Below are 17,717 nucleotides of genomic sequence, written 5' to 3'. Positions count from 1 at the left end.
GAGACAATGTAAATCTTTAGATCATCTGTGTGCTTTCCCCATGCTTGCAAGTAGTTCACAGCCGTAGTGAAGAATGATTGGGATGTTTTGGGAAAGCTCTCTTTTGACATTGCTCCATTTTCCTCTAGCTCTCTCAGAAGTTCTCTGACCAAAACTGGAATGAAGTTGCCATCACGTCTTGCAGTCATCTCCCGCTGCAGAGCATTTTTAACTTTGGTATTCACTGACCCTCCCCAGCCTATTCAGTCCTCCAAATTTGGTATTTGTGTTGTCGGCAGAGAATGTCACAACTTTGTTTTCCAGATTAAATTTTTGGATGACCACCAGGACTTCAGCTCCACTTTCCTTTGCTGTTTCTCCTTTCAATTCAACAAAATCAAACAGTTTTGTTTCCACAGATGTGTTGCCATTATATAGGCTATCTTACAATAGCGGCTTTACATGTCCATGATTAGACGCATTAATGGACAGGTCTAGGTCGAGGTCATGTGTTACCAAAGTAGCTGCCCATGGTGCTAATACGTTACTTACTATGGCATCACATTTTGTCCTAGCACATGTAAACTTTGGCTCATAAATTGGGGCGTATAAATGGAAATTCTCTCATCATGTTGTCATTAAAATGGCATTTCCGTTTCTTGGAAATAGCCATTGTACCTCCTCTGTCTGCTCTTCTTCACTCTCCTTGTGTCACTCTTTTTACTCTCAACTTTTTCTTCTCCTCCGGTCTTTCTCTTCCTCTTTTCTTCATTTATCTTCCTTCTCTTTCTTCCTGTCCTTCTCTTAACCTTTCCACCTCATTCTCCTACAGTCTCCTCACTTCACTCTTTTTACTGCCTTAATTTTTCCTTGTCACTCTCTTCTCCTTCCTCTCCAATCTTTAATAATAAATAGTACACTATTAGATAAAATACTTAGGTTAACAGATTCTAACTGCTTGCCTCATTTTGTATTCTATCTCAAAAACATTGTTTGGAATAATAAATTGGCAGGCTCTGTAATTATATCTTCACCTTTCCTCCTCTATCTCCTTCACTCTTCTTCCTATCCAGTCTTCCTCCTCTCCTTCCTCTCCACTCCCTAACAAAACATTATGCTAATGTTATCCATGAAAATTTCAAAATATATTTTCACACTACTTATTATAATGCCAAACCATTAAAATTATACAAATAAGTAATAAATAATAAGTACAGATAAATATTTTTATAATTAATTGTGCATTCATTTTATATAATCATATTTTCAATATACCCTGTCCACTGTATGTTTACATGTGAATGTTTTTTAATCTAGCTAGCATGACAGTAGCTAGCTAACCTAGTTAGCTAACTTAGGGTATTTAAAGGCCATTTTAAACCTTATAGAGCTGATCTATCTATCTACATAATAAATTGTGACATTATAACATCACTAGCTAGGATCTCAAATGATTGTAACTTACTCAATTCATTCACTCAATTTCAATTTTTATTTATATAGTGCCAAATCATAACTAAAGTTATCTCAGGGCACTTTTCACATAGAGCAGGTCCAGACCGTACTCTTTAATTTATAGAGACCCAGCAATTCCCTGATGAGCAAGCACTTGGCGACAGTGCTTCTCATGGCGACAACTTACCTGGCTTGAAAAGATGTTTGTGGTGATGTTGTGGATTCACGTGACACTTGCTAGCTAGTTTTCTCTAAAATTGCCACGAGCAAGTAGTTAGTAGAAGAAGAAGAGTGATATGAAGCCGCTATAGCAAGCAGCCTCCTCTGTTGGCCAAAACAAGTACAACGCAATTGAGACATCAACCGGTAGGCTCTGCTGCCTGGCCTTTCTTGCCACGTAAAATATTATTTCACTTTGTGGTCTGTTTTTAACGTACAGTTCAAGACAGGGACATATCCAGGGACAGCTCCAGCCAGGGACAGCCCATCAAAAACTGTCTTTGGGACTGTCCCTGGAAAACAGGGACTTCTGGTCACACTAATCTAAGGCACAATAAAAACTTTTCTTTTTTTCTCCACTTAAACTGCTCAGGAAAACTGAGTGATGGACATCTGTGTGACATTAAATACCTTGCTGAAGGGACAACCGAATAAATAATGCTCACATGCCAATCCCCTACAGGCTTAAGATATGATCCAGCAGTCTCCGGTTGAGTGCTGGTCATTCTGAAATGATACTCCATTACGATGATGTTTCTACAGATTGTACCATCAGGGTAATCTTACACACACACACACACATTAGTATTGACCACAAACCATGACACAGCAGATCTGCATCATCTACAAAGCATACACAACAGTAGAGAAGAACGGAAGGTCAGCCAGTGCATTTATATTCAGGACACAGGCATATGAGTAATATGTATGCATATGAACAACATCAACTATCTCTCTCATGTGTTCACTCTGTCTCTCACACACACACACAATCTATGACTCCCTCCTTCAGCTGTAAGACAAACAGAGGGGAGGGGAGACGATGAGGGCAGTCAAGTGGCACGTGTGCAAGCTGTCGTCTGCACTGTGATATCAGTGCAAGTGTTTAAACAGCCTGATGCACATAGAGATGGGGGGTGGGGGTGGGGGTTTGGGGAGATAGTAGACATCCACACACACAGGGATGTGAGATAATATACATTTAGATACATGATTACCTATTTGTGCATGCATGTATTGTGACATGCATTTTGCTTGTTTTTTTACTCCTATCTCCTCTGCAGTGTGGATACCTAGCTGTGGTAGTGCCAGTGTGGTGTAATGCAGCGGCAAAAACGGTGTCACTGAGTTCATGGACATAAACCAAGCCACTGCCAGACCAGTCTGCTCCTCTCAGGAATAGCAATGGAGGAGGTGTGTGTATGAGAATATATATGTGTGTGAGAGTGTGGGTGGGAGGGTAGATGAGAAAGATTGGAAAACAGAGAGAATGAGAGAGAGAGTTAGATGGAAAGACAGACAGACAGGGTGAGAAACAGACTGATTGATGGAGAGGAGACATCCCAGGGATATAGATGTAATAGGTGGAAGGGAGGCAGACAGATGCCCGTGAAAAAGTAGTCTGCCCACTTTGAAATAAGCTGCCTTGTGTAAATTTATGACCTCCGCATGTGGCATTTCAAGCACGGGGCCTTTATCAGACACATACGCAGTCTTTACTTTTTTACTTTCCCCGACTCTCCTTTGCTCATACATGCAGACATACAGTATACAGATATAGACAAATAGGTAGACAGAGGGGAGGTAGAGATGGCATGGCCTGAGATAGACAGAGTGGAGATATTCAGCACGCAGGACACCAGCATATAAAGACAGAGACAGATGCAATTTATGACAACTTGAGCCACGGACAATCCTTGACAGGAGATGGCTCAGTAACAGCAAGATGATCACTGATTAAGCTGAATGGCTGAAAACCTTAATAGCTGAATTGTTGTATAGATTATTAAAGTCCGATGAAGATAATTAACACTAATGAACTGGCCTTCTGTGAATTTTTGTCATTCTTCAGTCTGGTATTTTAGATCAAATCAGGAAATACCAAAGGAGTGGATGTCAGTTAATCACAACCACACACACATGAAGTGCAGAATCCCTGACTCATCATCAGAGCAGAACTGGGCCAAACAGGACTCCCTAAAAACTTGGTATTTCACCTGGATGGGTGTGGTTTTGCAGGACATAGCAGTGCACACGCTTCTGCGAGCTCCGTGACCGTCTCAGCCCGTGCTCATAGTGCACGTTCATTGCTTTTACATGATGGAGGGTGAGTTACGCTAGTTTTGTACAAATAATATGGGTTACTACATTTAATTTGCACTATCCAGTCATGCTAACATAAGAATGTCATAACATATACCAGTTATTTGTGCAGATGTTTGTCATATATGAACATATACATAATATTCTGTTAAAGTATTAATTTGTATATTTGGTCTCAAGTGTGTACATGGAAACAATTCTGGTGTGTGCCTTGTCAGGCCATACGGCCTGAGCATCTTTATGTAAGATAGGGCCCTCAGTTACTTTTAATGACATGTTTTGACAAATACTAAAAATCCAAATTATGAGACCCAAGGAGTTGCAACATGCACTGCCTCTGGTGATTGCACCAATTGAAATGTGGATTGGTGAGGAGTTCCCAGACTTTTCCATGCTAAGGACTCTCAAATAGAAAGAACAGAAACCCTTTGGTGAGGAACTCTATGCTATGTCCAGAGGAGGTATCCTACTGCTGGCAATAGAAGTAGGTAAGTGATTAAGGTAGCGTGTATTTGGTCTGAGACCTGGGAGATGATGAAAATAAATTGTACTATGATAACCTGTGTCCACCTTTGTAAGCACACAGAACAAAAATCCTGAATTGTTTTGGTTTAATGAAAATGAGAAGTTGGACTGAGTGGCAAAGTATGGGCTAGTTTTATTTCTAAAGCTTGGATAATTAGGCAAACGACTGAATAATACACAAATACAATATGAGATCAGTTTATTTGATGCATGTCAAGTATGAAGGCATACATAATATACTATTCATGTTTTCCTATAATTTGTATATTTGGTGTCACACCTATATGGAAACTGATAGTCTGCCATGTAAGCTCGTTTGGGCATCTATTGATGCAAGATAGTACATTGATATCAGAATACAGACCTCCATCTGAATAGATTTTTGTTGTTGGACATAATTTAGTATATCAAAATGTCAATATATTTTAGCACTATTTACTTGTACATATATTCCAGTATAACGTTATGATGGTCAATTTGAGAATTTATCAACAGTCTGGTAAAAGTCATTTGAAAATCTCCAGGGCTCTAGTTGCGGTTGCAGCCATGCCAGCAGTGCCAGGAGCAAAAATTTAAGTGTATCTATCTTCATAAATCGATGAGTGAAAAAAAAAACATCTCTGTTTGAAATTACAATTAGGCGTGAGGTCTCCTGTAGGTTTAATATTGGGGTTGAGGCAAAGATTAGGTTGATAAACAACTTAGGTTACCAAAAAGTGACGAGACGATCCAAAGTGAGCCGATGACAACGTGCATCAGGCATGCAACACTTTGTGTGATGCAGGGCAAAGGCACCGCCCCCGGGTGAAATACCAAGTTTTTAGGGAGTCCCTTGGCCAAACGGCGGATAATCTGTACTCTTCAGCTGTCTATGACCAGTGATTCAGTTTGACACCTTAATCTGTGGAAATCACAGAGGGCTGCTCTGTGGAGCCAAGTGTATTTACTATAGATTACATCTTCCACCAGTGTGCATTAGTCCAGTGACAGCTTTGCAGACTGCAGGGAAAACAGCAATCATACACCATTGACTGACTCACTGTGATTTTGCCACTCACCAAATGGCCTCGTAGGACTCCCCCAACCATTTGTCTGAGTGACTGACTGTCTATCTATCTGCCGGTTACATGCTCTGTGTTGAATTTCTGAAGCATGAGACTCAAAGTCATCTCCAGTCACCTTCCCCTGCCATAACCTTGATCAGAGCTTTCGCCCCATTTTCTTACTTGATAATTGAATAATGTAAATCAGGATGGAGGCATGCTCATGTCATTATGCACATACACACACACACACACACACACTACTCATCTGCATGCAACAGACTGCCCTGTGCCTGCTGAGGACAGCAGGGAGATGACATCACTTCCAAAGATTAGTTGAAGGATGGAAAGAGAAGGTGGGGGAGGAAAACCATAATTCCTCTTTTTTTTAATCGATACAGTCAAAAGCAGGTAAGCATGCGTCCTCTCACTCCCCATCCATTAGAGTCTCTTTCTTTTCTCTCACATACACACAGTTGTTTAGTCGGGATATGTGTGCTGTGAAATTCAGTATGTATGAGTGCCTCTGCGCTCTTGCTGTTCTATACTCTAATGACCGTGTAGATCTGCCTTCTCTGATCTGCAGAGAAGCTTTTCGATCCCGCGAAGAGTCAGACGAAAGAGAAATACAGTGAGCCATAAAAAAAAACAAAAACAAAAACAGAAAGACGCAAAGAATAAGACAGACAGCTGCAGAGAGAGACAAAGACAGAGAAGGATGAGAAACCCGAAGAGGTAGAAGTGTTCAGATTAGTGGGTGAGAAGAGGGCGTGTATGTGAAACAAGAGAGGAAATATAGACGGACATGGTGTCTACGACAGGATCAATTTGGTGAATAATGACATGAGAGCTCAAACTGCAGTATTAACTGTTGTTAGAAAGAATTTGTGTTTGCCCTTCTGTAAATATTTCCATCAGCAATCAGCCAACTCGACTCCTTCTACTCCAAAATTTAGGTGCTTACTTTCACTTGTGACAGATGGAGGGAGGAGGAAAAGGGACCCACAATAACATCTCTCTGCTGTGCTCCTGGAGCTGCAATGAAGTCTGCAACTTAAGGTACTATTGATGCAAATCTAAAACTGGTAAATGAAGTCACACTGAGCTTATTAGACGAGGAACTGCAGGCAGCAGGCACGTGTTTCAGTTTGGGTGAACCCGCAACATGTCATCAAAGTAAGTGACACCTTCTGGCAAACCCTCCTGAGACATGTAGGCAGACAGGTGAATGAGAGAGTGATAGATGCGGTGCGGAAAATTTGCATCATAGACTCCGATCACAGTTACAGCACCGAGCAGGTGTCCGAACCGTATGGAAATGTGGCAAATGAGCGGTGCATGTTTAGAAGATTAATTGAAAAATGTCGAGACTCCAAAGTTAATGTATTCTAGACCACACTCGACCTATTCCAGGAATTTAACTTTTAATGCAAAGCAAACAAGAGTGAAACCCTGCTTATATTCAATATCCAAAATTCCAGGTTTTAAAGAGAGTATGTTTATTATATTATTTTCTCCAAATGGTTCTGTATTAAGCATAGGCTTTTATAATTCTATCATGTTGTTGCCCCCCACCCTACTGACAAATAAAACCACCCACATTAAGAAATTGTCAGGAAAACACTGACAAAATATAACAGCCTATATATACATGACTTAATTATAGCATCCATTTACTATCTGAATGTATACACAAACTTTACTAAGGATTATAAAGCCACTTTAACCAAATTATGTTCACTTTTTTGGCCTTTATACAGCATGCAAATGTCAGTGATGATTTATTTTGTGTGTGTACATGCGTGTGTGTATTCGCGCTTGTGTGTCAGACTGGCGCAGACAGCCCGGGTAACGCAGGAGTTTAATCATTTCCTGAGGGCAGCTGTAGTGTAAACAGTAGTCCTGTCATTATACAGGGGGGAGTGTAAAGCCGTTCATATGTGTAAGTGTGTGTCTGAGTGAGTGAGTGTGTATGTGTGTGTTTTCATTCATTCATCCATAAATGTGAGTGAATATTTTAGCTTTAGTGTTAACAGTAGGAGTCACCCAACGGGGATTTCAGTGTAGTCCAACTGAAGGAGGAGAGCATGTGAGAAACTGAGAGAGACAGAGTGAAGTCTGCCAGAAAAGAGAGTGTGTGTGTCAGTGTGTGTCAGTGTGTGTCTTTGTGCGCGAGTGTTGTGAGCGTTAACTACTCTGCGGAACATTAAACACTAACGTTACCCATTCTTTCGTCTGCTCAGCTCTTTTCCACATTAAAACTGTCCCGCCTCAAACAACCACACATTAGCAGTGAAGCACGGTGGCCATCTGCATATGTACACACACACACACACACACACACAAACAGACATATAAATTACTCATACAAACGCACATGAATACACCACAGTCAATATCCAGATGGTGAATGATAATTCCAAAAGCGATATGGCAGAAAATGTAAGCAGCAAACTCACTCATTAGTGACTAAACAAACACAAAGTAATGCCTGTACACACACCTCACACACACACACACACACACACACACATACACAAAGTAAACAGCAAAGACTTACTGTGTCTCTGCAAGGACTCATCTGACTGCTGCTGAGGGGAGAATGGAAAGTGAAAACCTCATGCTTGCTTCGCGGCACTCCTCTCTTTCACTCCCTCCGTCACTGCCCCCTCCTCCCTCCTTTTTCCTTCGCTTTCTCCCTCCCCTGCCTCTTTTCCTTCCTCCTCCTCCTTCTCCTCTTCCTCCCTCCCTGTCCTTCACTCCCTCACTCTCACTCTCTCTCTCTCTCTCTCTCTCTCTCTCTCTCTCCCTCCTTCCCTCTTGGCAGAGCCCTACTGTATTCAGATACACCCGTCTCCATATAAGGCTGCACAGCTAAACATGTCACACATAATTTATCCACAGCAGGCTGCAAGTTCACCTTTCACAGCTCGCGCTTGGATCGTATGCAGAAGAGGGAGGAGAGGAGAGGGGAACTTATCTCAGACAAACTTCTACTGTCAACAGCCACGTTCCCACAATTTCACACTGCGTTATAGTGTGTGTGTGTGTGGGTGTGTGTGTGCATGTGTGTATGTTAACAAATGCTGACAATCAGACTGTGAAAATGCTACCGGAGACCAAAAATGCAATTCACCTGCACTGTTCCAACACCTCCCTCTCCCCCCACTTTCTTCCTCCCTGTCTCTCCACCATCTGTATCTGCAGGCAGTAAATCTCATACAGATGCTGTTTGTGAGACCTGTCCACCTGCACGCCCCCTTCTCTCCCTCCTTCCGCTCGCCTCATCTGTGCTACTACCTTTATAAAACATGACTGACAGGAAAAGAGAGAGAGAGTAAAACTGCAAGGCAAATAAAAATGAAGGAGGGTTAAATAGAGAAATAATGACAGGAGGAGTTAATTGATTTTTGGTCTGTGATTGAAGCAGGGAGGTGCAGCGTGAGTGAGAGAGCACAAGATGGGTGAGATAAAAATAATATGTCAACAAATAAGACGCCATCCTGGATGATGTCTGGTTGCAGCTGTGAGAATCAGCGCGATTCCCTCTGATAATGTGTCAGGTTTTGCACATCGATAGCTTTAGAAATACATGCTTGCTGACCTCTCCTCTACCTCCTCTACTTCCTTTGGCTGAGTTTTTCAACTCACAGCCTTTATACTGCAAAAAAAAAAAAAAAAAAAAATGGAAGAGAAATGCACCATGCAGATAACGGCTGTGGTGAAGAGAGAGAGAAAAAAGAAAAGCAGAGAATAGAGAGAAAGAGCGATTGGGAATAATAATAGCTGCACTTGAGTAGCAGCGCTATATTGTAGCTTTCTCCTCCCTCCTCCACAGCTTCAGTCCACTCACAGGACAGCAAGAGTCACAGCTCTGTTGCCATGGTGTCTAACTCCATCAAACACTACGTCAGGTGCGTATGTGTGTGTGTGTGTGTGTGTGTGTGTGTGTGTGTGTGTGGAGGTGTGTGTGTATGTGTCAGGTGGGTGTTACCAAGTGACTCAGAGCCACATCACTGACTTGTGGCTGCAATATATCAGGGTGTTTGGAATCTATCACTGTATTGGCTTGTGTGTGCATGTGTGTGTGTAAGAGTGTTGGGGTGTTGATTGAGCAGCAGCCTGCAGCCTGCCTTCAAAATCACATATGATGAATGTCTGTTCTGCTCTAAGTGTTAATGTTTAGCTTTTGCTTCTGTAAATATTTATTCATTCGTTCATAGAGTCAAAGCAACGCACTACAGACGCCAGTAATATGGAATTTCGATTTTAGAGCTGGCAAGTCACTGTCCTGTGCCCAAAAAAGGCCCTATAGTTGTCTTCCAGGATTATGCGGAAATGGGAACTGGATTTAGTGTGTACATGTCATGTTGTGATCGTTTAGAATACAGATGGACTCTAAAAATACAGGATGTGATAGCACTTTTCTCTGGAAAAACATCTGTCTGTGTTACACTCTTTAAAGAAAGATTTATTTTTTTCTTGCCCTACTGAGAGCTCAGATGTCAGACACACATTCAGAGTCCTGCTCACGATCACTTCAGTAGGTTAACTGCTTTCCCACATGTGCCATTGTAATAAGCGATGTGGTGGCAAGAACCATTCAAAGTATTCATACTCCATCATCACTGGAAGGTCTAACATTTTAAAATTTTATTTAAAACAGCATTACTTTTCTGGCCACTTGGAGTCAGCGCAACAAATTGTAAGCACAACGTTGATATATACACTGATTGGCCACTTCATTAGGTACATCTGTGCAACCTAATGCAGCTCTGCCATAAACTGTACATTTACGAAGTTTATACATCAGTTTTGGTTAGCATTGTCAGAAAGGTGATAATTCTACTTTATGTTTATTATTGAGGTCCTAGTAGGTGGTGGTGGTGTACTGGGGTGAATTATATTGAATGGTGTTCCTAATATTTTGTCCACTCCATTAACATACATGAGGGCGGTAAAATATTAGGAACAATTTTACTGTATATCATGTTATATTGTATTATTGGAGTATTATTACTGTTGCATTAACATGTAAACAGCATTTTGTTATTGTAGCTATTATTGTAGCTTGTCAAGATGGAGCTAACCTAAACTATTTTATACACTGTTAGGTTGTTTCATTTACAGTATAACAATGCATAGTTTTTTACATGCTCAGAGCTTGAGAATCTGAATCTGCAGAGTACGCTTTCCTCCAAAAACGAAGCAAAGTAGCATAAAATACTGTAAATACTGTAAATACTCAAGTAAGTGCCTCAGAATTTCTCTGAAGTACTTCTGTAAATGTACTTTCCACCACTGGTGATGTGCTTCTCGTCTTAAAGGAGAGACACAGTGATCAAGAAACAAGGCACAGTGAAAGGTTTTGGATGCAGATAATTGCTGCAATCGCAGATAATTTAATGCACACTAAGGATCCTGCCCATTGTTCTGCTGATGTGTGCGGAGAAGAGAACGAGAAAGCACGTTCCAGACGCTGCTTTCTAACACAAACCAGTGCCACACAAGCCTTAACATCCTGGTTCATTGTGATCATATCAAAAAGAGGCCATAACTCCATGAACATGTTCAACTCTTGTGTTCCACATCATTAAAGCCAGGAATGAGGAAAAAAATTGAGAAAAAGAACAGAGAAAGGAGGAGCTGAAGTTGGACGAGAAGATCTGGATCCATATATCACCTTTGATCCATGCTGCTAAGCGAAGCCAGAGCTGGACCGACAGCAAAAGAATATCTTCTGGAGAACCTCAGGGTTCTTACCGAATGGAAAATCCAGCAGGGCGACCCAGTGTGAGTCTGTGAGGTTTTCAACATTCATAACAGACCTCTGCTCTATTGTTGAGTATCTAAGGTCAAATCATTGAATTGATCATCTTCAAACAATAGCAGCTATTTTAATCTTTTAAAACTGCACGACCTCACAGCACCTATGTCCTTCCCTTCACTATGAACAGCTCAGAGTACTAGTAGCAACATAATGTGAAGCCCCAGGATGTGACCTCACCACACGAGGATGGAAAATCTGGAAATCTGTCAACACAAAGCTCTATAACAGACCAGCAGTGGAATATCTGAATGACCATTGTTTGAAATCCTCCTAAACTCTGAAACTAATCATTGGTGGAGGTCTGGTATTACCAATGTTATTCAGTGCAAAGTTGGAGCAAACCAACAACCACTTTTTCCCATTTTTTTTTTTAACTTATAACTTAAAACAGACATACTTCCCTCTGCTTTTTCATTCCGCTTCAACTGGAGCTCAATAAGAGCTCATGCACATGCTTTCAAGAACACATTAAACATCCAGATGACTATACACACACATACATGTTCACGCACACATTCACTTTTATCAGGCAGCTTTGAGTCTCCAGAGCACCAACGCTGAATTATTACAGAGCGGGGGCAGATATATAGATGCTACTGTCACATAGGTGTCTGGTGGATAATTCTATCAGGCGGCAACACAGATAGTGAAGGGGGGGCTCTTAATGAAAGGAGCCATAATGAAAAAGAGGAGCCTCTCCATTTTGAGTTTTGACAGGTGGATTTCTGCAGGGGAAGAGCAGAAAGAAGCGGTGCTCTGTCTGCGCTAAATGGAGACAAACTGAATATTCAAAAGATTTTTTTTTTTTTTTGCCTGATCTGCATTATGGCTTTTTTGCATTTTATGTCCCAAGCCGCAAAGCTCTTTGCATAGTCCGTTACAGTGTTCAGTATAAACAGCTTCCCACGTCCACATAATACACTCTGTCAGAAGGTGAAAGATATACCAGTAAAACAATCTTCGAGCTCCTTTGAGACTTGTTTGTGAAATTATTTGGAGCTGTATTTTATTTAAAAGCTGTATTCTGAGATAATATAACTCAGGGGTCAGTATGAACAGCTGACATTTAAATTATGTCCTTTTGGAATTAAGGTTTAATTTGAAAAATCATGAAGTTTTATTTGAAAGCTATTTTTTCCCTCTTAGCCCTTATTTTGACCTTCCATTGTTTCTCCACATGACAGTGTTGAAACATTAGTTCTCAAAGGGATCCCAGGGTGGAGAACTGAAATTTCCCATTTGAGTCCTGAGGTAATAAAGTTTAAGAGCCCCTGCCCTAAGCTGCTGCAATCGCACTTTCCAGCCTGCCTGTGTCTCTGGCGCAACAGATACGGTCACAAGCCTCAGTGGCCGTTAAACCACAGAATGACCCGTAAGGAGGAGCCACGCTTTTACCCGCCAATCAGCTTTCACCAATGTCACTGCAGATGACTCAAAAAAACAGGCTTTGCTTTTGAGGAATTTTACTATATTTTTAATTCTGTGAAGAAAGAACTTTAGAAACTTAATCCTAAAATGCCTCATCGATGATTGTTGTAATCAGAGTATAACTCAATATGTATCATTAGATCAAGTTGTTTTTTGACTTGGCACATTAGGCTTATATTTTAAATGACCTAATTAGTCTCACTTTAGCATTACATGAAGCAAAGTAGACAGAATCAATGCAACGTTAACTTGATGTTTTGCAATTAAGCCTTTAAAACTTAATTTTATATATTAATGCTGAATTGCTATTACTTTTGTTAAACAGTATTTGGAAATATTGATATTATTATAACTATTTAGTATCATAAAGGTACTGCACTGTATACATTGTACACGAAAATGTAAATAGCCTTCATAATAATAAGTGAATGCTGTAGAATTCCATATCAGTTGTCTTTCCCTAAAAGTTAAGCTGTGCACACCAGCATTCACATGACATAACTACATGCAAAACAGTTCCAGTGTATTCAAATCAGTAGCTGTTTAGACAGTATCTGTACGCTGGAAGGATGTAAAACTGTCCAAAAAAAACCCCAACAAAACAGACAAAAACTAACACATATCCCACATGCATATCAGCTGTTTCAAATCTTCTCTCTAATATAAATCCTGCTTTTGAAAAATCCCAAACTCAAATATTTACAAGTAAGAAAAATATACAGCAGCAATCACCAGCAACAGGCAGGGAAGTTGTCGGAATCATAACATGTCAAATATTAATGACACCCTGTCGTCTGGATAGAGAACTCTCCCCTCTCCTCCTTTCAGAGGCAGTAATAGACAGACAAGCAGATCATCATGTAAACCCAGAAGCCGTCCAACGGACACAGAAGGGCTGCCTTACCTGCCAGGTTGTCTGTGTGTTTCTCCTGCACTCGGTCTGGATGTATGAGTGAGTGTGTGCTCACACACAATCCCCTCCGAACAGGAACTGATGAATCTGCACGACTTCAGCCCTGCAGCGTGCAGTGCATTATGGGGTTTCAGTCTCTCTCTCTCTCTCTTTCTCTCTCTGCTGTGTGTGTCTCTCTCTCTCTGTTGGCACAGTGTTAGAGGGGGATGTCCTCGCCTTCTGTCTGGAGAGAGGAGGGTGAACTCACACGCGCTGTGTCCACACACACACACACACAATGCAGAAGAAGCCTCATGATGACGACCGCCGCGGCTCTGGTTGCCCTGGCAACAGCCTCCCTCCCTCCCTCCCCCCTCTACTGTAGCTCTTCAGTCTCTCTCTCTCTGTATTCTGTTTAAATAGTGAAATAGAATAGAACAAAACAAAATGTTTCACAAACTGCATTCACTCTACTTGCCTCTACTTCTTCTATTTAACATTTACTCAGAGCCTGAGCTAGCTTGCTAACACAGAAGTGAGGAGAGGTCATGTGATCACTAACTGTTGCTTCTGCCTTGTGAGATAAAGAGAGGGTGGTGTATAGTGAGAGAGACACAGATACAGTGTTTGTGTGTATGCACATGCATCCCTGTGCTTGTGTTTGCCTCTGAGTGTGTGTGTTTGTGTGTATGTGGGGGGGGGGGGGGGGGGGGGGTGTTGATGTGGCGGTCCATGCTGGTTCCTGGAAGCAGGCTATAGTTCCTGTTTGTGGTTTCTTCCTCTTTCTCCATTACTACTGTCAGTGCGCTGAGGCCTGCAGCACTTTGATAACACACATTTCAGTCACATTATCAACAAGGAAAGTACGGCTGGACAGCTGGACAGATGGACCAGATGAATGGGTTATGTGCACACATGCATACAGCCAGATAGACAGACACACCGGGATAGACAGATTTTACACTTTGATGTAATTATTTCAATTTTCCTCATTATTCACCTTCCTTTTAACTTTTAATAGTTATTTGGCTGGCTGATTCAGAATGATAATGGGAGCTCAATAAATTATCAAGAAAGGGAGAGCTGACAGGCAGAAAAAGAACAGAGGGAGAGAAAGAGAGATAAGTGTGTAAAGGAGAGAGAATGAAGGTGAAGAAGAAAAGGAGACGAGACCTCCTCTCCACCGTCTCCCATGGCGACAGAGTGGGTGGAAGGCCGTGGCTGTCCTTCAGGCCCTGTAAATCAGCAGCTTGCAGCTGAGTCCTGCAGTGCAACCGTCACACTGGTTCCCCAAACGCTCAATCTTTCAACATCTAGCCTTCCTGTTTTTTCTCTGGTAGCTGTCATCGTTCTTTCTCTCCCTCTGTCCCACAGTCTTGCATTACCTACTTCAAATCCGTCATGACCTTACGAGAATCCTCTCTGTCACCGAAACATGCACATTGCATGTTCACATTTGGATCCAGATGAGCCATACGGCCATGCCACTGGAGCTAGAAAGAATAAGACTAGTCAGACCAGTTAAGAAAAAAACTACACCTCCCACAGTCCTGTTCTCTGTCTTTTCAGTAGCCATGGGAACAGGTAGAAACTGGGATACACTGAGCATTGACTGTTGAAATTCTTATGAGAATGATTTAATCACTGAGCTTGGCAAAGGAAGGGGAGGGAGCAGAGTAAGGTATAGACAATGTGGGAGGCAACAAGTGTGAATGTGCCAGCACTTGTGCGCTTGTTTGTGCACATAGGCTGCCAATTGACACTTGCTGCTCTACTTTATTCCTTAGGTTTGTGGAGAATGTGCCACTAAGTAAAAGCTACTCCTCCGGGCGTTCAGTGCTCTGCAGAAGACAAAACTGCATTAAATCAATAAAATGGGCTTTTCTGTGGCATTTTTTGCCTCTGGAAGGAGTATATCTGAACAAGCTGGCATTATCACTGAATCCACTCATATCCTCCGTGTAATAAGAGTAAGAGTCCTTGAGTTTGAGGGATACTGAATAACCTGCCCAGATTTGAAAGCCAGGGTGATTAGTCTGCTCTTTGGGACTAATGGTAACAGCAGGTGTCCACAGGCTCTGTGCGCCACATCTATTCATTAGTGACATTAACACTAACCACTCGCGCACATACACACACATACGGAGCTCACTGCTCATTGGAACTATTCATTAACAACATTGCAGTTCCCCTTAAGCGCAATGACCATTGATTAGGCTTATGCATAATGATGGCAGTGGAACTCCTGATGTAATTATTACTATCCTCAGGGGCGAACTCACAAAAGGATTGCGCGGCTTTTGCGGCCACTAAACCTGCACAAATAAGACAAAAAGTCACGAAGCATCCGCAAAGGTTGAAATACACCCCTAACTGTGCTGCCAAGCAAATAGCGTCTCTGTGCTCCTTTTCTATTTACACATATTTAAATGAGGTAATATGCATACATTTAGCACTAATAGCCACACGCAGTTAGAGTGAAATTTTTAGCGTCTTCAGAGATTTGGTGGTAACTGAAACGCATTTACAAGGCCATATTGCACTCAGCTGCAAAACTTTATGGGCGTGTTTGCACTGTGATATCATTAGCGCAATATCTTTTGTGAACTGGATCTTGAGACAGGGCAGATAGCGGTTGCAAGTGATGTGCAATTACGGTGCTATCAGCGACTGCAATCCATTCTTTGTGAATTCACCCCCCGGACTTTTGTTCACCTGGGTTTGGGTTTTTTTCAAAAACTGTATATCGACAGCAGTCATGCATTTTACTGTGTTTATCTTGCATTACTGCAGAGAGTTCATAAGCCCTATTCACATTATAGCAGAAAAAAAGGCTTTTGAGCTGAGCTTGCTACTTTGCTCTGTGCCAGATTCTTGGGTTGGCTGTGGGGGACTCTGTGGGAGCAGACTTATTGGTAAATAGCAATTTGCAATTTGGTTTCTAGTAAGGTTACATTCAGTATGAATGCAAACCTGGTAGCTGAATTTGAAGGCTGATATTTTATCCAATATGATGATGATTTGTTATTGTATAGATACTTATAGAAACACACCTTTTCTTATCGTTCTTTTTGTGATTTTCTGTTATTTCTATACTCTTATGATGTTAGACATTCCAAAACCTGAGGTGAATATATAAAAAAAATGCTCCCTGAAAGTCAAAAGCCAGGGCCTCAGCCTGCTCTGAATGCACCATTTACAAAGTTACTTCTACTTCCCCACTGAACTGACATCAGATTGTTTGCGCATGCCTACAAATGCCAATCAATCCTGTAGTCTTTGTTTCTAAGGTCATTGCTAATGTTGTTCCATGGGTTGTTCACGTTGTCCATTCACATATTTCAGATCAGGTTTTGGCTCAAACATGTACGGATGTATTTCAGAAGTTGACATTTTGAGTAAAAAACAAGAAATGAGAAGTGATAACCTACTACTATTTACTTATCCTCCGAAGACAGTGGTCTGCCAAAAGCTGGCCGATCAGAACAGAGTGGGCTCATCAGGAGGAGGACCTTAAAGAGACAGGAGCTAAAATGGCCTGTTTCAGACATAGGCTGAACTGAGGGGCTGCATAAAGGGTCAGTATAAGATAAATAATGAATTTTTGAACTATAAATCATGCAAATATATTCCTCTAGAGACCCTGAATGAAAATATAGACTGGGCAATGTGCATAATATGTTCCCTTTAATTTATCCTTCATCCTCAAGCACAGCACAACCATTAGCCTTCATAAACTGGCTGCACTTACAAAGGTCTGCACAGCTCAGGGTCAAAGTTCATGTAATTTGAACTTTTATCAGAATGTGGCTGCACGCATGACATCCATCACCAGAAAATATAAACAAACCACACATATGATTATGGAGGAGGCTCACACAAACTTTGTTTTTCCTTGTTATCTGACCGTGGCTTCAGAATATTTTCTCAGAAAAAAACTATCACAGGACGCAGAGACTGTTGTGTCAAGTTTGCAGTTTGAAATATTTGAGATGTGCCTTGCATCTTAGATACAATTAGAACATTTGGGAAAGATTAGTGGTTGTTGTCATCACTGTTATATTACAAGTAGGGGTTGTTGAATATGATATGGTAGATCTGTATATCTTTTGATGGCTTCCCCACATCATAATATTTGCTTCAGATAATAGATTCTACAGTGGGTGTGATATTTAGGTCACTTTGTCATATTGTATGTAAAATAAAGTCAAAACAATCTCTGTTGTGGTGGATATCATTCATG

General features: G+C 41.3%; 1 protein-coding gene and 1 long non-coding RNA gene across 9 annotated transcripts in view; one reads left to right on the top strand and one right to left on the bottom strand.

Annotated features, from left to right (window-relative positions):
* LOC137186198 (muscleblind-like protein 1) overlaps positions 1-13,761 on the bottom strand; it is a 74,201-nt gene extending 60,440 nt beyond the window's left edge. For 6 of the 8 annotated variants that reach the window (XM_067594923.1, XM_067594925.1, XM_067594926.1 and 3 more), the window contains exon 1: positions 7,885-8,042. The gene's annotated coding sequence lies outside the window, so the exon portion shown is untranslated. Of the gene's footprint in view, positions 1-7,884; positions 8,043-13,486 lie in introns of those variants that run through there. The other 2 variants (XM_067594924.1, XM_067594931.1) reach the window with 2 other exon arrangements.
* Positions 907-5,955, top strand: LOC137186199 (uncharacterized). The gene is made up of 2 exons (XR_010928992.1): positions 907-2,847; positions 3,506-5,955. It is a non-coding gene; the product is annotated as an uncharacterized lncRNA (long non-coding RNA).
* Positions 13,762-17,717: the final 3,956 nt, after the last annotated feature.

The sequence above is a fragment of the Thunnus thynnus genome, chromosome 7 (assembly GCF_963924715.1).
Source record: "Thunnus thynnus chromosome 7, fThuThy2.1, whole genome shotgun sequence".
Taxonomy (NCBI): domain Eukaryota; kingdom Metazoa; phylum Chordata; class Actinopteri; order Scombriformes; family Scombridae; genus Thunnus; species Thunnus thynnus.
The sequence above is the reverse complement of the archived record's forward strand: the minus strand, read 5'-3'. Positions and strand labels throughout refer to the sequence as shown.